At 39.0% G+C, this 22,153-nt stretch overlaps 1 pseudogene; it reads right to left on the bottom strand.

Annotated features, from left to right (window-relative positions):
- Positions 1–22,153, bottom strand: part of LOC103720448 — a 50,699-nt pseudogene that overhangs the window by 14,140 nt on the left and 14,406 nt on the right.

Raw genomic sequence — 22,153 nt, forward strand, 5'->3', positions numbered from 1 at the left:
GTTTGATCACTAATGTCGTACAAGATCTATTATTTAAAATAATAGAGAGATAAATGAAGACATGCATTAGAATTAGAGTTGACTGAATGAAGAGGAGAGGTATTTCTAGGGTAATATGTGATCAACAGATTCCTTGGCAACTTAATGGAAAATCTATAGAATGACAATGAGGCCTGCTATGTTCTATGGCTAAGAATGGTGGGTGATAAGGACGCTCCAAGAAAATAAGTGAAAGTAGAAGTGATTATGTTCACATGAACGCGTTATAAAAGCAAGAAGGATAAAATGAGGAACAGATATAGCTGAGCCGTAGTTGTTGCAACAATTGAGGAATGAGGATCAAGTGATGTAAACCTATTGACATAGCATGGACATGTGCAATGTAAACCTAAAAGGGGCATTCAGCAAGAAGGGGTAGTTTAATTTTTGCTGAAAAATTCAGAAACGAAATAGGAAGACCCAAAGTTACATGGATGAAAATTGTGAAAAAGGATATGGAAAAGGTTGAAATAATATCCATAGTAGCCCTAGATAGGAATGCTTGGCAAATGAAGATTCAGCCAACCCCAAATATCTAGGACAAAGGCTTGCTATGTATTATTAGTTATGAATCCAAACCTTACCTAACATCAAGCATTGTATTATCCTCACAAAATCTCTTGATTGAAGGACTTAAGAAAAATGCACTTATGGTAAAGCAAAAGGCAACTCAGTCGAAATCAAAACATAGAGGAGGGTACCATGAAACTAGTTACTGAGCTGTGTCCACAAGAATTATTCAATGCTGGGACGACAAACTCTAATGAGAAAGCAAAGAATATCAAAGCTCCAAATTCATACAAAACTAAACAATCCAAAACAAAACCTTTTACTGAAGTGCTCTTATACTCAGTGTGTGTAGATGAAAACTGGTCATTGTAGTGACATTTTTAGAAGTCTAGTGAAACTTACAAGGCTCCAATGTCATCCTTAATTTTCTGAAGACGGCCGTTATCCCTCTTATCATCCTTCTTATCATCTGACATTGAAAATTATAAAAAAAACATGAGGTCAGATAAGGCTTCGAGGCAGCAGGGAAATCCAGAGATGATCCTTCTAGCAACTTTACATGATATATTTTGAGATAGAGGTGCTTCATCTGGTGGACACCCAGATTGTGCCTGCAATGCTTTTTCTCTTTGAAGAAGGTCCATTTCAATCTCAGCTTCTTCTAGTTCCTATACATTTGCAAACATAAAGTGTAGATCAAACATTCTGAAGCATGATAAGATCAAAATAATGTTAACGGAACTTATGTTACCTGAGACTCTCGTTCAAATTTCTCCGAGAAGAAATCGAAGTATGATTGCAGGGAAGTCAGAGAAGATAGCACCTATTGAAAATCAAAATATTACCTTGTAAACATGAAAATAAATGTCATTGCACATGTCCACACAATAGCATGTATATACATACAAAATGTGTATATATATGTGCATGTATGCACCAAAACATTGCAAACAAAATGAACTAAAATAGAAAAAGAAATCTTTTTTTGGCCTATTTTCCATATGGGCTGCTCAGGGCTCTGACCTGGAGCTTGTTAGATGGAGTATAATTATGTTTCCTTTGTGAGTGTGTGTGTGTTGTAAGAGAGGGAAAGCCCTCTCCTCAAACCGTGCTTGCTTTTTGCATTGCATGTGACCTTCCCTTTGTACAATTCACATCCCAACACACGCACATATATAAATATTCACATGTAGCAATAAATTTTGATTAGTTCTGTGTTGAAAATAAGGAGCTTGAGTAGAGATTTGGATTCATACCTCAAAGCAAATAGAGGGGTCTAGCAAAAATTCTGTTATATGGACTTAGTAATCTATCATAAATGAAGAGTGAAACACATACTTTTAAAAATCCACTTTTTTATATAATTAAACTATTGCCAACATAAAAATTACAGCCAATGAACAATAAGATGATTAATAGAACAGAAGAATAATCATTACAAACTACCAAAGATTCAACTTACATTCTAGATAAAAGTAACCTTTCTCTCTTTTGAGAATAAAGGCGGAGGCATGATCCATCATTTCAAAGAGTATTGATGCGAGAATTATCTAAAAGTCAAAAAGATGGGAAAGCACGTCCCAAGATCTGAACCTGAAATCATGCAATTGCAGGGCTATAGCCCAGCTTGCAAGATCTCTTATAAAAATAAATCATAACAGAAGTTTTTGTAAAGCAGAGACATATTTTTTTTAGCTTTTAACTTGAAGTCATGTGGTTTACCCATTCAGGTTTGTTGAAAGTAGCATCTCTACAGATTTTAATAGAAATATCTTCATTAACCATTTACTTTTGGCATCATTTCAATGTAACACTCATTGTGTCATTTTCCAGAATGCAGGACATAATAGCTATTATTGTAGTGGCATCTAGAAGAAAATATACTTGAAAAGTTGATTACAATGCCATATGCCTCAGGAGCAATTCATTTGCACCAATGAACAAACTAGAATTTAGATTGAGCAAATCATCTTTTAATGCAACTCACCTCAAGAATTGACTCACGGGTACTTTCAAAATTAGGAACACTTGGTTTTTGCAGCAGAGCTTGATGAAAGCACTTCTTTCAGAACCTTAAGTGCAAACATGGCAAATAAATAAATCTTTAATAATAAAATAAGGTATTATCAAGTTTGTGATTATGAGAACTTCTGATAGATAAGCAAGCAAAGGAAAGAAACTTACTGCTTTCGTGCTATCAGACTCGGTTCTAAGTTTGCATAAAACTAGACATAATTTTTTCTCCATATTATCAAGGACTCCTGAAATAAATTGACATTGTGTGTGGGTTTTTATTAAAGCATTTTCAATCACCTAAAGTAAAACTATGCACTTAAAGTAATCATTCTACATAATAAGTGGACACACCAGTTTTTGACATTCCCATGCTCTCCAAGTTCCTCCAAACACCTTCAGGTATCAAAGCAATATCTTCAGAAGGAGAATAAAGACATGCAGTTGCAAGAAGACCCAATGAAAGTCGTGTCAAATGACCCTCTTCCATTGAATGGGAAAGTTTCCCCATACCCCGCAGTATGGTATTGGTTGCCATGAGAATGGATTGCAGCTGAGTTCGTTCAGCAAATGGCATATAACCTGAAAGCAAAGCCATTGAATTTGTTCTCAGTTGCATTGAAGGGTCAGATAAGGCTAATGCTGCCACTCCGTTCCATGTCTTTGAGACCAAAACGGATATAACTGATTCAGGAACACATATTGCAGAGCCAGATCCAACCACATTCAGATTAACTGGGTAAGATAGTTTGGTGATTCCATCACAGCTACTCAAGTCAACAATTCTACCAAGAAGCCGTAATGCAATCGATCGTTGTTCTGGTTCTGAATGGCCCAACATTGTGCAGAACAAATCGACTAATGAAGCTTCATCGCCACTAAGACTACCAATACCCCGCATAAATAATGATGATATCCATTTATCAGACTGCAACCGCCATGAAATTTTTGGCGCATGACAACAGAAGTGCTTGATTGCAGAGCATATAGAAGAGATCACACAGTCAACAGAGATGTTTTTGGGCAGCTTGAGTAGATAGTCTAGCATACCTGAAGCAACCTGCCAACAATGATTTTGTTGACTTGTCAAGATAGCTCCGGTAAGTCCCTCAAGAGCATTTCTCCAATATTTAGGGGTCAGATCACTTGATTCTGATGGAGGATTGTCTAATCCACCACCATCACTACCTGTTTGACTGATGGAACGCAAGCATCTTGAGAGTAATATACATTTTGCTGATGTATACGTGAGCTTAAGTGTCAACTGGTAGTGAAGTTTCCAGCTGACCTCAATAGCTCGAATTAGCTTGAAAATCAACTTTTCTAACCCATCTAATAATCCTTCAATTTCATCTGCTGATAGATGATGAAGCTCTTGACTAGCACCAGGCTTGCTACTTTCAAACTCTTCCATGGGCCTGCTTATAGTAGCCTGTTCTGCATTATCTGGTAAACTAGAATGGCAATTTAAGCTGCCATCAATTCTTAATGTGCTAGCTGTTTCAGATGATTGTTCTATCTCAATTGGGTTGTGAATGCCAAATGATCTTAGATTCTGTGATAGTACAATATCACAACTGTCCATGACTTTCTGAAAAGCCAACAGGTAATTATATAAAGAACATGTTGGTTCTGAAGTAGTGAAATCAGCCCATAATAACAAGGATTGTAAAAATTTCTGTTTTCCTCTTGAAGGAGAGATCAGGAAAGAGAGAACCCAAAATGAAGATCATCAGAGATCCCTGGAAGTTCTTTTCTCCAGAATCATCCTTGGATTCCTTTCTATACCTAATACTATCAAATAGTTCTTCAAAATTCAATAACTCAAAATCCTGCCAAGAAGACACATCAGTCAACAACTCTTCATCATTAGTTGCCTTTCTCAAAAAGTAAGAGATAAGTGGTCTCAATAAACGTAGTACAGAATCAAGGAATGCAACATCGCAGTAAGAGGCTCTACATAATGACATCAAAATGTGAGCAACCCTGGGCATTTCAGGAACCATTGCTTCCATATGTTCTCCAACAATTGATTCTAGTACATATATGACAACAGCCTTAGCATTTACGGCAGTATATCCTTTCAAACAATCAGCAGTATTTGGAAAGGTAAGCTGGTCCTTCAGTGTTTCAACATATGGCCACAAACACAAATCAGAAAACCAGCAAAGTATATCTGGAACAGCACTATAGGGAAGGCATTTCAACTGCAACCCAATAGCTTCCAAAATAATTTCTCCAAATGATCTAAATTGCTTTTTCATATTTGGAAAAAACAGATGTAGAACAGGATAAAGAACTCGTAAAGAATGTTGACCATCTAAGCGATCAGAAAGCCCAACTTGCAGGGTTTGTTTATTATCAGATGGTTCTGGAACTGTAGGCTCAACCTTCTGGTTTCCTACATTATCCATCAATGCAAGTTCATCCGCAAAAATAGAGAGTAATGATGTAAGCTGTGAGAGATCAGAGGCAAGAAATAACCGTTCATTCAAAAACTGCTTTGCATAACGAGACACAGCCATCCACCCTAGGAACCGAGGAAGAGGGCATGCATAATTTGAAAAATTTTGCTATTTTCTGCATCCATGATGAAGGCGGAACTAAACTTCGATACTGGAAACCATTCATATTGCTCATGAGATCTGTTCCACCATCATTTCCAGATGATGCCATCACCAATCTTTGAAGAAGTGCCCAGCGCCTTTTTATTCCATGTAACTTCTCAGGATCAAGTTGTATATTTCCAATTTAAATTTATGATATAAAGCCATAAGCTGTTGATTAAGATTTTCAGCTGACTGCAGTATAATGTCAATCACATTTTCAGGGGAGCAGAATAGTTGGGTTGCAGAGTTACAACAAAAATAGCAGGCTCTGCAAGAGAATTTCATGTGACGAGTGCTGTTCCCTTCGCAACTGCCGATTACGAAATGACACAGCAAAGCCTGATTCTGCCTAACCAAGGTTACAGCATCGGCAGACTCTGTATCTAGTGGGGATATTTCTATATCAAGCTCAATGTCATCAGGGTCACATAGATACGGTTCACCATTAGATGTACTCTTCTGGTATTCCCTGTCCCAGTTAGCAGCTTGGAGGAGTATCTTGTAGAACAGTTGTGTCTCTTTTCCTTTCAAGATGAGCTATTGTCTCCAGATCAATATTAACATTCTGAAAGTCACTTTTAAGCTCCAATGAAATCATATTTTGACCTAACTTGGACCCAATAATTTTCATTTGATCGATAAGCTTAGATGTGGGTCTAAAGGACAACATAAAGAAGGGGTTGACATAGCATTCTGCAGCCAAGAGTAAAGACATCTATTGCAGCATCATGGCCCTCTGGAGTGATGTCGGGCTGGGAAGCTTAAATCCAGTGCCAAGCGTTGAAACTCTGAAGCCCTGAACTCACAATCTTGATTGCTCACAAGTTGCAGATAATCTGCTGCAAATTAAAGTAATCAGCAGAGAAACCATTCTCCAATTGAGAGTGGCTGGTCGAGATGGTTCTCATCAACATGTTTCCCTTCTGAGACGCCAATGATTAGATTCTATACTAACTTTTTCAGGACTATTTCTTATAAAAGGGTTAGGAAGACTTGTCAAATAGTTTTTTTCCAATTCTATAGGGGCAAAAAGGGAGTTGGCATCTTCGAACACATCTATCTTTAGAGTTCCTTCGGATGCATCAATCTTTAGATCAGTTTCTTCAGGGCTACAGGATAAGGTAGGGAAACCCATGGGGTGGATTGAAGAGCCAGATGAAACAGTCAAATTTTCTTGTTCAAGAACTTTCGAAACTGAACATTTGCAAAGATCAATTTCAGAAGCAATGGCATGTGTGGACCCAGAACAGAAAGAAGTACACTGCATAACAAATAAAGTAAGATGGTAGAAGTATTAATCTATTATCAATAAGTTGGATATCTAAACTGCACCAGTATGTGATCCCTAGACTAAGTACAGAAGCACAAAGTTGTCCATATACGGAAGAAAAATCAAATTCTTTAATTTGTAATTAACCCAACTTTTTATTGACTATACAAGATGGCTAATTTCTATTTATGGAATAATAAAGACAACTTCCTAAACATTGAAAATCTTCAATAATTTCAATTTTTAATTATTAAAGTCTAAGTATTGACATTTTTAAACATTTTCATTATCAGGGAGTTTAGCATTAAGAAGAAAATAACTAATAGGTTATATTGCTAAACCTTGGAGCAACAGATTCCTCTTCTCCAATTCAGACTCCAGGGATGGAAGAACACAGGCCTTTGCACTGCTGTACGAATAATATTTAGTGCAATAGCACAGGATCTCTCCTTTTTTTTTTCCAAAACTATAGAAGAAACGTCTCCAAAAGCAATTGTATTCCTCCATGGAAGTTATGGCAGGATCAAGAACAAGGTTCTAGCAATTTCCAGAAGAAAAGAACTCTATGTTTGACTTCCTGAAGAAGGAGATAAGCATCAGTTATGCCAGAAGATAGATTGGAAATCGTCATAATAAGCTAGAAATGAAAAGAAGTTATGCATGAAACTCAGTCTAACTGGAAAACAACAGCAGAAATCAACACCTTATATTTTGCTAGCACATCATCCATGTGCCCAGTACATTGCAAGTATTATATATTCAGAGCAGCCACGAGCACGAGCAATTGATTGGCAAGCACCCTGATAGAGACATAAAGAAGGGTAAAACTACAATAATAAGCATGAAAATATTTGTGGCATGCAAGATGCCACCTCGTGAATGATGAGAAGAAACAGCATCTAAAATAAGTAGAAATTATTGCATAGGGTAAGTATATATAATTGTGCTTAATAGAGGTTAAAGTGGTGGCTATGCCAACAAATTATGCAGCATGTTAAAGCATTGAGCTCCTAGGACTGGGAAAAGAGGAGGAGAAAAGTAAAAAAAGAAATTTGAAGGGCAGTATTGAGAAGTAATTTTAATATTTTATTTAGCATTTTAATTTATTCAAAGTGAAGTCCATAAAAGACAACCCTGGAACTTTCCAAAACCAATGGTAATACACAATCAGTAGAGAACTAAAAAAAAAGAGTAATCTTACTCACGTAAGAAAATGAAGCATTTGATTCTAGAAGTACACATGCATTGACCACTAGAAATTCACCAGAATTATATAATATTGCTCATGTACATGTGATTGAGCATCAATCATGAACTTCTATAATATACATTGCGATTGATATGATGATAAGAAATCATGTACCTGGATAACACCTAAGAGGTCTCCGAAGCTCAATTGCAAGATCGGCCTGCATTCGGGTCAGTACAGTTACTGAAAAAAAATATTTAAAAATCTATAGGGCACTCAAGAGAAAACCTTTGCTGTAATGGTAGATATCCAAGGTGATAATGGCCAGAGCATAAATCAATACCACGCATGCTGCCTTCGCCTGATGGTGCAGTTAAAGGAAAAAAAATGAATGTCTTTCTCAAGTGGGTGACCTATTTGATGTCTCTGTAAGTTACATAGTTATTCTAGACAAGTTGATGAAAAGATACTAATAGCTATATTCAACATGCAACAAGCCAACGAACATGTGATGATAAAAACGAAGCCAGATAGCCTGCACAAGCTCGAAGAAGGGGACGGTATACTGATGACGACGACATTGTAACTATCTGCAGTAACAGTTTAATGTTAAATATCAAGGCTTTGCTACATATGCAAATCACATGCCATGAATATTATGAACATTTAACATTAGAAACCTGAGAAAGAGCATTCTGGACAGAAGCATGTTTCCATAGCCCGAAACTATCATCAACATGAACTGGAGGAGTACCATTAACAGGAGGACGAAGTGCTAAAATACGAAAAACCATTAGCATATCAAACTCCTTTTTAAAAGAGAAAGCAAGCTCATAAATATATCCAAAAACAGAAGAACCATCACCTGGAAGCAGTGCCTGCACAAGTGGTAGTATAGACCAGAATTTGAACTACCGTCAGCCAACTTGCAGCAGAGAAGAGGCTGTGCATATCTCAGATCATAAAAGCAGTCACAATTATAAGAATACAAGACTACTCTTTTGGTAGCGAAACTAATCTGGTCACAAGACACACTAGTTGTTCCCTCAAAAAACAGCAGTTACTTCACTAACAACTACTTTGGCAGCTAGAAGTTGCACCTACTTGTGATGCACAAGCATAAAGGACATGGAGAATTCCTTCTTCAACTGCAGCGATATCCAGGACATTCAAATATGCAGCATCAAATTATCTTCAGGTATTCTAAATTCTTCTCCAAACAGCTTGAGTAATCGGCAATATGCACATGACAGGTGACTTCAGTTTTGGTTATTTCATCAGAGGTTGAAGACAAAGTCAAATCACCAGTAGGCATTGACTCTTCCCCGGTTGTAATAGGGTCTATAAGCTTTTGTAGTGTTCTTGCAGCCTAAAGAAACAACAAAGATAACCCCAGAAGAATATTGATGATGATGATGAGATGATAGGGAGGTAGGAAGCCAGTACAGAACTACCATGAAAAGAAATAAAGATAATTGATACATACCATACGGCAAACAGTCCAAGATGAGAATCTTTATGTGCTTTTCTTAACAGGATGATAACAGCATCAGGACGAAATGCTATGAAGCTTGAAGCAGGCTGAACAAAGGGTGATGGACTGCGTGATCTCCTAGGCTGTGCTTGAAAATAAACTAGTTAATTAACAGCATTTAAAGAAATCTTAATGAAGTGCTTAGTCTCAACAGATACAATGCTTCAAGCCGTCTACTAAGCATATATATATATATACATATATATATGCACTCATATATTATACAACTGAAAGTATTACATAGGAAACAAAACAAATAATTAGCTTATTTAAAAATAACAAATTATTGAAGTCTGAACACAATTTAGAAATCTCACAATTGCCATTAATTTCAGTGTAAATGTATGACGACAATATGAATATATGATGTCATAATCTTAAGCAATTATTTCACATCTATGCATTATAGGCCTTACGGATCAAGGTATGATTATCTTATTTGCCAAGACAACCTTGGGGAAGACAGGGTTTGCCATGAAACCTAATAAACAAATCAATGGGTAAGGAAACTTGACATATTGATTCCACTGTTACAGCTTATGCAACCAAAAGCAGCCTTTCAAGTTTCTGTAGACATGGAATAAGTCTAGATGACAAGCAAAGGCAAACTACGACAGAGCAATTGCTCGGATGATAAACCCTTGCCACTTGCATGAGGGGGCAGCGGTTCAATTCTAGTTGGAGTCCGTCCCAAGGGTGGATGGGCATGGGGTAGAAAACGTGGCGATTAGCCCCTCCTAATCTCAGGAAAAAGAAAAAGAAAAAGATAAGCAAAGGCAAACTATGATATACAGACCCAGCTATATTGAGGTACAAATTTTAAGTTATAAACCAATAAAAAATGAAAGATATAAATAAAGAAATCAACATAAATTTGCCTCATTGAAATTAATTTTATGAAAGAATATAAAAAATAACATAGAAAACTCTCATGTCTGTCAGCCAAAAAGAGATGGCTACTACAACAATGAATACTTGGATAACAATGACAGCTAAAACTGGTGGTATTTCCTCTGGACACAGAAACAAAAGGCAAAAGCCAGCTTTTCTCAGAAGTGCCTAAAGAGAAGAGAAGAAGGAGGGGGGGGGGGGGAGCATTTGCATCGCATACATGGATGATAACTCATAAAATGCCACACTACCAGGCATGAGGATCTCCATCAGTAAGACATGATGTATAAATGCTATTCATGCCTAGTTTTTCTATTCATATCCTAATACGATGTAAAAGGTGTATATTAAAGCTATTCCACGGTCCACCTAATATGATGATTTTCATGTTGGAAGCAATCGTTGGTGCGTAACTCCTAGAGATTGTTAAACTTGGTTCTGAATTTGTTTAAATGACATCTTTCAATGTGAATTGTTTTGCTTGTTTAATGTTCATTACAGCTAGCAGATTCAGTATCATGATCGTTCTCCGTATAAAGAGACTATTACTCTTTAGAAGGCTACTTGAGTATTAAAAGGATATAAGAAATATACGAGGCAATACCTTAAAAGGACGTCATTATTTACCAAAAACAAAAAAGGACATCATTCATTTCCTGCAACTACATATTCCTGCAAGGAAGCTTTGGAAAGTGCAAAGCTAAAATTACTAGCAACAAAAGACTTGTCTAATATATCTATTGCACGAGAAAGAATAGCAATGATCACTTAATGGCAAGTTTTGGAACTAGTCTACCCTAGAGAATTTCTCAAAGTATCTAAAGCATGATCCATGCATCTGAGAGCATGGCATTGGCAACCCATGAAGAATAAATGGCGGATTAACATTCTAATTGTAATATGTATTATTTTAAATTGGTTTTATCCTCCAACTGCACATAATCCATGTTATATCCCCTGATTAATTTGAAGAGAGCATGGTTGTCAAAAAGGTTAACAATCAATAAAAGCACTTTATTTCTTTGACAGTTAATCAGTTTAATTAGTTTGAATGGGCACTAAGAACAGCTTACTGGTCACAAACAATGATAAACTGTGATTAAAAAGGAAGTAATAAATAATAATCTAAATTAATATCACAAAGTGGATGCCTTTTTCAATCAATATGAAGTATTACCAATCTCTAGGAATAGAAAGAGCATTAAATAAATATGAGCAAGCATGAAAGATAAGAAAAAAAGATGATGAAGAATCAAGAACAGGAGAGAAAAGCAATGATAACGATGTTGACTATGATTAGGAAAAAAAATTGATGACAAAGAGATGGCAATGGTTCAGGAAAAAGAATCCAAAGAATTGAAGCAAGGACAGTGGAATTGTCCCAAACAGCTGGTTAGGGAGCATACCGGCGGCAGATCGACATAGTTCCAGCCTTCAAATTGAGAAACTAGCAAAGAAGGGGAGAGGGAGAAGGAAAGAGAGGAAGAAAGAGAGAGAGGAGGGAGGGACTTCACTTAAAAATTTCGAAAAGAAAATAATAGGTGAAGTCAGCTATGGTTGCAAACTTCATTAAAAAAATTTCAAAAGAAAATATAAAAAGGGGTCGAAGACCCTTTTTCTTTCAAAATAGGGACTTTGCCCCTATTCCGATGCATGGAAAGAGGACTTCAAAAGCCGTCTCTCCGCCCTCCTTTGGCCCTTCCAAGCGGCCCTCACTCACCGTTGTCCTCTGCCCCTCTCTCTCCTCCCTCCCTCTCTCTCTTTTTCCTCTTTCCTTCTCCCTCTCCCTGCCTCTGCCACTCTCCCTCCCTTCTTCCCTCTCCCTCTCCCTCCTCTCTTTCTCTTTTCCTCTCTCATTCTCCCTCTCCCCCTTCCTTGTCGGTTTCCCTATCAGTTCGCACGGGAATAGCACAGCACGGGGACGTACCCTACCATACTGCCAACCTACTGACACAGGTACCAGTTCTAGTATTGCGACCTTAATTGAAGGTGTAGAGATGAAATGATCTAAAGGATCACCAAACTCGCTGTAAACCACTCTCTAGTCATCTCGAAAAGGCCTGGACAGGGTTCGAGAGCAAGAGTCACCACACTAAAAGCCAAATTGCGCATCAAAACTTTCAGATGTCATAACCTTCCCATACACATTGGATTGAGGAGCCATTTTCTTCTTGAAATTAGAAACCTTTTAGGATCTACAACGATGTATCGACCCCTAAAGGGTTCGAATGCATGGCAGAAATCGGGATATACAATGACTTTTGGCCTCCAAATAGGATGGTCAAAGCTTCCTTTTGTGGAAAGATTTGATCGGGCATAATTATAATCCGGGATGAATTAGGTGAAGTGGCTAAAAAGAAAATTGATACAAAAGTTAAGATCTAGCTTCTGGAGGATATAGCTTTTCCATGATTATTTCCACTAGTTATGGCTATTTTAAAAAATTTGTAACTTCTTCCAACTACAAGATAAACCTAAAGTTTGTAAGTATGAACCTCACTAGCTAGTTATGGTTATTTTAAGAATTCGAACTTCTTCCAACTAGAAGATAAACTAAATTTTGTAAGTACGAACCTCACTAGTAATAAATGGATGCATTCTAATCAATTATATTAGGAAAACAATGAAAGGAAATGGATTTTTGAAAACTCTCGCTTTCGAAATTCTCTTACTTTTCCATGCTTTTTAAAGAAGTTCAAATTGAGTGGGTGGAAGGAAATCCTTTCTTCTTCCTGATTGGATCATGAAAAGGAAAAAAACTTGATGCTATAAGAACTAGACAAAAGAAATGGAAGGTTTCATATCATTAATCAAGATATCAAAAGTCGGGCAAATGCCTTTGTTCATCAATGAGGCTACTGGATAGTCGCTTGCAACATGATTTTCTCTGTTCAGGAAGCTCAAGCAAGAATCTCACTTCAAGTTGTAGACCCATTCCAAACCATTGTTTCCAAAACATACAAGGATCATCTTTACATCCTTTGTTATATAGACAACTGATTCACCTTGCATATAAAAAAAGGGTGGCCAATGCACGAGGCTTCACTAGTACAGGGTCTGTAGGGTCAAATGTGTGCGCAGCCTTAGCCCCGTATGCAGCAAGGCTATTTTCTGTTTCTAACCAGTTACTCCAAGTCATAATGGAGCAACCATACCAATGCACCAAGACTCACCCTCACTGATTCACCTTGCATAGTGACACAAAAATTTGCAATAGAGGGAAGCTTTTGTCAATTCATTAATGGTAATCCATGGAAGATACCATGGCTAGTTAACAATCCACAAACTGATCCACCTTGCATAGTTAAACAGAACTCAATACTGGAAAACTCTTACTAATCCACTTAACATCCTCCATAGGAGGGTACCATGTCATTAGCCAATCACCTTCAACATGTTTATCAGAGCTACAGAATCAGCTTAAACAAAAGACTTTCCAGTTTCCATAGTTGAAACACTTCGACAAATTAACTTAGTGACCGTTTGGTTTGCTGCAACAGGATAGCCTGCATATTCAATTGCAACAACTCAACATTCTTGTCTATTTAGTTTGCTGCAACTCAAGTTGCAGTTTGGGTCCCAGATGCTACAGATGGCCTTCAGCCAAAACAGACCATATGAGAAGATGCAACAAGTGGAGACATCAGCACTCGATTAAACCATCATTATTCTCATTTGATAGTCCTTGGCTTATATATCCCAAAAAAAAAACCTTCTCCTCATCCACTGATCTCCCTTTCCCACTCCATTAGCGGGATCCTGAAATATGTCATGGCTTCCCAAGTTTGGGTCCCAGATGCTACAAGATGGCCATTCAGCCAAACAGCCATATGAGAAGATGCAACAAGTGGAGACATCAGCACTCGATTAAACCATCAATTATTCTCATTTGATAGTCCTTGGCTTATATATCCCAAAAAAAAAAACCTTCTCCTCATCCACTGATCTCCCCTTTCCCACTCCATTAGCAGGGATCCTGAAATATGTCATGGCTTCCCAAGCTTTGATGGTGCCTACAGACTCTGTTTTCACCTCTCTACCCAAGTCATGGTTGACAAGCAGCAACATCAAAGGCCTGGAGCAAAGAAGATCGCATGGAATGGGACTCCAGTGCCAGAAAAGTGATGGTATTGCTGAGTTTCACATGGATGTCAGCAGGATCAAAGGGCAAGAGCAATGAGGAGACTGTGGATGGGGGCTTCAACATTGGAGACAATGATAAGAATATCAGATTTGGTTTGTGTTCCAATGGATAAGAGCTTGGGCAAAAAGGTTATAGAAGGGGGCAAAGGAAGCTCCGATGATGGCATGGTGATGAGTTGCCGAATATAGGTCAATATGGGATGAAAAGGATCTAATGCTATAGATGAGCCCCATGTGGTAGTCAAGGAAACTAACCAAGAAAAACAAAAAAGGGGGAAAATTGGATAAGGAAATCATTTGCATATATTTTTTTAAGTAGTAAACTAAGTTATTAATGGAGCCAACCAAAAAAAAACATTAGACTCAGCATTCATAATTGCATCATTTTTTTCAAATAGAATATTTAATAATTGCAATTCTGAACGCTACAACTCTAACCACAAGCAATTCTAACTACAAGGCATCTTTGGATGCAAGGAACCAAACAGACCCTTTAAGTAGTTGCTCCACGCAATAGTTAAATGTCTGAACCTAACTTGTGCACCACAAAGTCCCCATTTGCAGCATTGAAATCCTTCTTCCACTTTCAAAGCTTCAAAAGTTGCTTAATTGAAAACACAGAACTCCAATGCACACCTTAAACTTGTCTTTCTCAGCTATGATATTGTGTGCGCATATATAGAAGTTGATCATTGTACTAGGAGAGGTTCCTCCACCAACCACAAATTTTATAGAACTCATTGAATATTTTGATATCTTCATTCAGCTTCATTCACAAAGTCTTCTAGCTCTTTGGTGAGCTAAAACACATTGGTCCTACAGATATCACATTACTAATTGCAAAGGAGATCCAATCAAATGAAGCTTTCCTAGGTCTTAATTTTGCATACCTGGTTTTGCTGAATATCTGTTTAGGCCCTTCAACATGGATTTTTCCAAACCTAGTCCCTCCCATTCACTCACCACATCTCTCCCCTTCATATCTCCCCAGGGGATGAAATCTATTGCCAAAAAGATCTTACTAGGCCCCTTAAACCAATACTTAAAGCAGGATCCACTTCCTCGACTTGGCTCCCTGACTCACCAAAACCTTCCCCTCATCATCTCTACTCAAAGGCTTAGTTGGATAAAGATAAATTAGAGCCCGCTCCCCCCCCACAAACCAAAAAAACAAAAACCACAAACATACACACAAAAAGTTCATAATTGTTTTCTGGTGACAATAATTTATGGACAGAATCATGTGAAAGTGATTAATAGCTGTCACTAATAGCTCCAAAGTTCATAATTGTTTTCTTGTGACAATAATTTATGGACAAAATCATGTGAAAGTGATAAGTTAGTTTATGCTGATTGCATTGTTTTTTGAAACAAGTGACAGAAAAAAATTATCCTTGATCAACGTGCTTTGGTTTATCTTGATGGTGCCTATATTACAACATGAATATACGCCAGCTACAAAATTCTGCCTTCTTCATGTAGCTCTGTATTTCGTCTAAAACAAGATTTAGAACTTGTAAATGATTTTTCGAGATAACCAACAATCGACTTTGTAATAAATGGGGCAGAACCAGCTCATAGTCTCTGCAGAAACACAAGGAAAAGAAAAAAGAGAGGGAAAAAAAGAACATTACAACAAGGTTCAAATTTTCAGCACCAATAACTCACTTGATACATTGTGGTACCATACCAACAAAAAGTACACCTTTTGATCCAAGACAGCAAAACAGAAGTGAATGACCATGTGCTAATCTGTAATACTTGTACCTTACTGGTACAATCTCTGTTTGGCTAATACAAGCTAGTATGCATAGTATTTAAATACTTCCATTGAATAATTATGATCAATGGTAAACTATCAGCTAAATAATCAAAACTGGTAAGCACCATTTTTCAATGCATATGACAGTAAAAGATAAAGAATCATAACTAATATGTCTTAGAAGCTTAGTGCACCTACCTCAAAATTTGAGGACACAGTTAGAGTAGACATCTGATTGGTCCTAAAAGCATCAGAATCAGAAGAGTAAAGCAGTGTCTTTGCAGCTTCCCTACAAATTAGTAGAAAAGGGGTGTTGATCCATCAAAAAAGACATATAGAAACAATATTTAATAGATATCTTCTGTAACATGAACAGCTTGTTTTTGATAGTAGTGACAACTCTTGGGTACGCAAAATTATGTTCTTCTATATTGTAAAATGCTTATAGAAATAAAAATAAATTTGTTAATAATTAGTTATATATTATTAACCTCAGCATCTATTTGTTAAAGCTTGTTGAATCAGACATCTAATACTTTGCATCCAAGAAATTTCAACACTTGCACCCTTCCAATAAAAAATAGAATGTTTTCTTCTGCTTTTAGCGTGCATCTCACTCATCTTGCCTAAAAGGCATCATGATACTCCCAGCCAAGGAAAGCGTACCGGTCCGTACCGGCCGGTACGGGCCGGTACGAACCGGTCCGGTGCTTGACCGGTACCGAGAGCGATGAAAACCGGTATATCCGGTTTTCATCTGTGTACCGGCCGGTACGGACCCCGTACCGGCCGGTACGGGACTCGTACCGGGTGCGAACCGGCCGGTTCGCACCGGTACGGGTGGTTTTTTTTTTTTTTTTTTTACGAAACCACAGCTTCGCGCTGTGGTTTCAAAAACCACGCGCCGCGCGTGGTTTTAGGGAGAAGTGGCCCACAGGGCCACTTCTTTCAATTTTTTTTTTTTTTTTTCGGGGACCACAGCGAGGCGCTGTGGTTCCCAAAACCACCGCGGCGCGTGGTTTCAAAAACCACGCGCCACGCGTGTTTTGTGAAGGAAGTGGCCACCGGCCACTTCTTTCAATGAAAAAAAAAAAAAAAATTGCTGTGGCCGACAGGCCACAGCTTTCTCCCTTTTTTTAATAGGAAAAGGAGTGGCCGGAGGCCACTCCTTCCCATTAAAAACCAAGAAGCGGCCGACCGGCACTTCTTTCCGTACGAATTTAACATTACTAAGCTGGAATTTTCTGTTAATCTGGGATTAACTTAAGCCTCTCGTTCGGGTTATAAAAACCGAACGAGGCTCACTTCTTTCCCAAACAATTTGAGGTTGGACTTGAGAGGTTCTGTTAAGGTGCGGAGACGGAAAGATTTGAGAGATAGCGAGGAGGAGGTCCTGCCAAAAATCCAGCGGAGACTATTTAAGGTGCGGTTTTTTTATCCTATATTATTTTCATTATTGTTGTTAATAATTTATTTAAAAAAAATAGTTTATAAATTACTTAAATGATAGATAATGCAAAAATTTACTTTATTAGCTTAATTTTTTGGATAAGTTGTCCTTTTTATGATAGAAAATGGACGCCATCAAAGAAAAACGAACCCTGCAAAGCGTGATATTGGTGGTCTTATGGGCGAAGACTTGGAAGTGAGGGGCAACGACACCAGTTTCAATGCAAGTTTTGCGACAAGGTTTTCAAGGGAGGAGGGGTAACCAGGTTGAATGCAACACTTAGCCGGAAATTCCGGTGAGGTTTGCTACGTGCCGAAATTTGTCCTAGAACGAGATTCGTGTGCTGATGAGGCAGAATCTTGCTGAGGCCAAAGAAGCGAAGGAGGGGCTTCCAAGAAGAGGGCGGAGGTCGATCGCCAAGCGGCAGAGCCACCTTCCTATCACTCTAGGGAGCCAGAGGAGGTCGAGATCTAGATGAGGAGGAGGCAGAATATTCAGCGGCCATGCATGCAAGCCTGGATGATCAGTGGCAGCAGGAGGAGGTGCCAGGCATAGAGCTCGATTTGGGCCCTCTGCATACGAGTTCGGGCGGCGGTTCTCGAAGCACTAGACAAGATCCAGAGTTCTTGAGGACAACTTCAGTAAGGGAGGGCGTCGGCAAAGAACGTGGCCGGATTGCATCTATGCTGGGTGGTTTTGGTAGCCGAAAGAAGTCATCTAGAGGAGTTGCAGGAAGGAGCGACAATTCATGATGTAGATCCGCATGCTCTCCCCAGTAGAGATTCAGGCAGCAGAGGGTAGACACAATGTGGATGAAGGATAAGAAGAAAACTATGTGGCGAGCTATTGGATCCTGGTTTCACTTCAGCCACATCCCAGCGAATGTGGCAAGACAATACATACTACAGGTCTGGCATTTGCCGCCCTTAACAGCTGCCGGTCCCGGTGTAGCTCCTCCAGGCCCGAAGGATTATACGGTGAGCTTCTTGACAACAATAAGGAGGAGCTGGAGAATTGGATTGACTCCTACAAGAGCAAGTGGCCCATATATGGACTAACCATCATGTGCGATGGTTGGACCGGTCCGACCAGGCGGAGCATCATCAACTTCCTGACATACTGTGATGCTAAGACCTTCTTCCACAAGTCGATTGATGCTTCGGCTTCTGTGCACAACACCTCGTACATGCTGAAACTTATGGAGGATGTGATTGATCTGGTAGGAGAGGAGAATGTCGTGCAGGTCGTCACTGATAATGGGCCGCAATATAAGGCTGACGGGCAAGTCTTGATGGAGCGGCGGCCACATATTTTCTGGACCCATGTGCTGCACATTGTATCGATCTTATGTTGATGGACATTGGAAAGATCCGTAGGGTGGCAACAAACGGTGGAGACAGCCCAACGCATTACGGGTATATTTATAACCATAACTGGGTTCTTTCATTGATGAGAAAGTATGCAGGGGGAGAGATTCTGAGACCAGGAGTCACACGGTTTGCTACCAACTTCATCGCACTTGATAGCATACTCGAGAAGAGAGGAGCCTTACGTCAGATGTTTGCCAGTCCGGAGTGGTATGATAGTAGATATTCTTATGCCGGCTCTGAAGGGAGCAAGATAGAAGACTTTGGTGACGAGACAACCATTCTGGCAGCGGGCTACTACAATGTCAAGGCTATCAACCATTATATGAAGTGCTGCGGGCCGTAGATAGCGAGATCTACCCCCAGATGGGATTTTTGTATCACATGATGGTCAAGGCAAAGGATCAGATTATGGAGGCAGATCCAGCACATGGCCGGGTCATACATCAACATCATTGAGCAACGGTGGGGGAGCGCAAATGGGTACGGAATTACATCTAGCAGGTAAACTAAGATATAATTATAGTGACAATTATAGTGATGGATATAATTATATAATTATGCTAAGATAGTCTCGTATATGTGCGCATACTACCTAAACCCCCGGTTTCAGTACAGCATAGATGGAATTGGTATGGATGAAACACTTCTGGATGCTTTGCGTAATGTGATTTACAAGATGGAGGCAGATCCAGAAAAGCGGGCCCCTATATCTTGAAGAGGGTAATTATGATTTAGTATTCTAGCATGTGTAAGTATATCAGCATCTTCAATTATTAACATGGTTTTCTTATGCTTATTTTTCACAGAGCAAATTATTTAGAGAGGGCAGCTACAGTTTTGGCCAACGAGCGGCTGTCGTCAGCAACCAATATGAATCCAGGTACGTGACACATCAGCAAAACATTCACCTGGTGTTACTTAGTTACTATTATGGAACTATTATATATGTAATCTTCATAAATATTTTTGCAGCTGAATGGTGGGTGCATTTTGGCGGATCCGCGAGAAATCTAAAGCGGATAGCTATCCGGATCCTCTCCCAAACAGTCTCCTCTAGTGGATGTGAGCGCAATTGGTCCACCTTCGCCCTTATCCACAGCAAACAAAGAAACCGTTTGACGCAAAAGCGCCTCAACGACCTTGTTTATGTGCATTACAATTTGCGGTTGAGGCTAAAGTGCATCCAGGAGGAAGTGGAACTCAAGTATACAGATCCGATTTACGGGTCCTTCACCGCTGATGACGATGATCCACTACTCGGCTGGCTTGTAGGCCAGCAGCAGGAGCCCGAGCTTGACGAGCCAGGATCGCCTCCACGACCAGCTACCTTCATAGCCACCGAAGCTGGGGTCGATCCAGAGCAATGGCTGAGCGCAATATTCCACGCACTCCCAGAGCTGATCAGCCGCAGGCACAGGGGAGCCAGACAGAGAGGGCCAGGAAGGAAAACAAAGAATCCCAATGGAGGAGTGTCGAGGAAGAGACTTGGCTAGTAGCGATGAAGATTCTGGTGGTGATGGATCTTCTAGCCATGGAGGGAGCGGAGGACAGTATGGTACTCATGAACACAGCGGAGGGTGGTCTTTATTTCACCGGTGAAGTCCCAATTTATGGGTGCTACACAGGATACGGACCACGGTCGACCACCTGATAGAGATCGTGAGGATATTATTGGATATAGAAGACGGGCTCCTCCGAGGTCGTTCAGGAAGACAGGATACGACTGCAGATCCGAGGACATACGGATACGGATTCTATTATCCACAGCCTCAGCCTGACGAATACGGATATGGTGCATTGGATTTTGCTTCCGCCATATTTGGATGGGCCCCTACACAATCAGAGGACACCTCTCAGAGCCAGAGCGTGAGCGAGAGATCCGACAGTTCTTATAACCTGGCGCGTGTTCCTTCTGATTGGGTTGATTTGCCTCCTCCTGATTATACTTATGATCCAGATATCTACGAGAGCCATCGGCACTCGTCCCGATTTTAGATATCCTAGAGTACTTTAAATGTATGTAAATGATTGTATCTTAATTCGAAGATATTTTATGTGTATGATTTTATCATTTCGAACGGGAGGAAAACGTAACATGCAATCATGCATCATATGTGTTTCATAATTTCAAACCCTAAATTTCAAATATGAAAATATCAAAAATCATGAAAAAGTAATAAAAAAACATCAATTTTCATTTAATTTAAGAATCCAACAGAGACAACATTTAAAAAAAAAAAAAGTCTGACTCGTGGAGCCCCGGCGGTACCTGTACTGGTCGCCCGGCGACCGGGTACCGGACCGGACCAGTACCCAGGTTAGCGGACCTTGCTCCCAGCCTTAGTGTCAGGTTGATCTCCGGTACAAAAAATCAAAAAAACAGGCATAACTTTTCTGCAAATACAAATAATTAAATCAGCTTAAGTGAATATGTCAACAAAGAAAGAACCTGAACAATTCATTTTCATAAGAATTAAAACATTACAATTTTCATTTGAATTAACGATGTCAAATTCATAGATTTTGAAACTATATTATTTACATAAAACATATATTTATAATAGAACATATTATTTACCGTAAACACTACATCCCTTGTATTATTAATGGGGGAATTTCTTTTTCTATTTTTATCCTTCAATCACACATAATCAGAATCATAATTATCAAGCCTTTTCCCCCAACTATCTGAGGTTGGCTTTATGGATCCTCATTCTCTGAGTATTCCTATTTAGATCATCTGCATTGTTATTATCCTTCAAATTAACTGCCACATAGAATTTTCAAGAAGGCTCACCAATTGTTGCAAATATCCACAACTTTAGGGCTACCTCAATCACATTATTCTTTAGTTGGAAAAACTAAATATCAAAGGATCAGATGACACCATATACACCAATAACAAAAAAGTACAAAAAGGAGGCATATAAGAAGCATCAAAATTCAAAACAACCATCTGCCGTTTAAAATTCCTCACATCTATTATTAGAGAGGCTGATGTTAACACCATTGTGATACGAGTGTACAATATTAGATCATGAATTTTATTCACACTAATATAAGTGCCATAGCCCACCCTAACTATATATACTGGACTATTGGGCCCTGTTCTTTTCTCGGTAAAGGGGATTGATGTGAGATTTGTCAGAATTTTCCACACACTCCAGATTAATGCAAAGCCCAAAACCATCATTTTTTACACTTTGAAGATGCTCCTAAGAAGATCACCATAATGGGTGAATAATATGACAGACAATTTTTCTCATAACCATGAATCATTTCTTCTAAATGTCTTTTGGAAGCAATTAAGCTTTCTCCACCTTTCTAAGTGGTTTTCCGAGTAGTTCAAGGGACAGGTTTGAATGAAATATGG

The sequence above is a fragment of the Phoenix dactylifera genome, chromosome 2 (genome assembly GCF_009389715.1).
Source record: "Phoenix dactylifera cultivar Barhee BC4 chromosome 2, palm_55x_up_171113_PBpolish2nd_filt_p, whole genome shotgun sequence".
NCBI classification, from domain to species: Eukaryota; Viridiplantae; Streptophyta; class Magnoliopsida; order Arecales; family Arecaceae; genus Phoenix; species Phoenix dactylifera.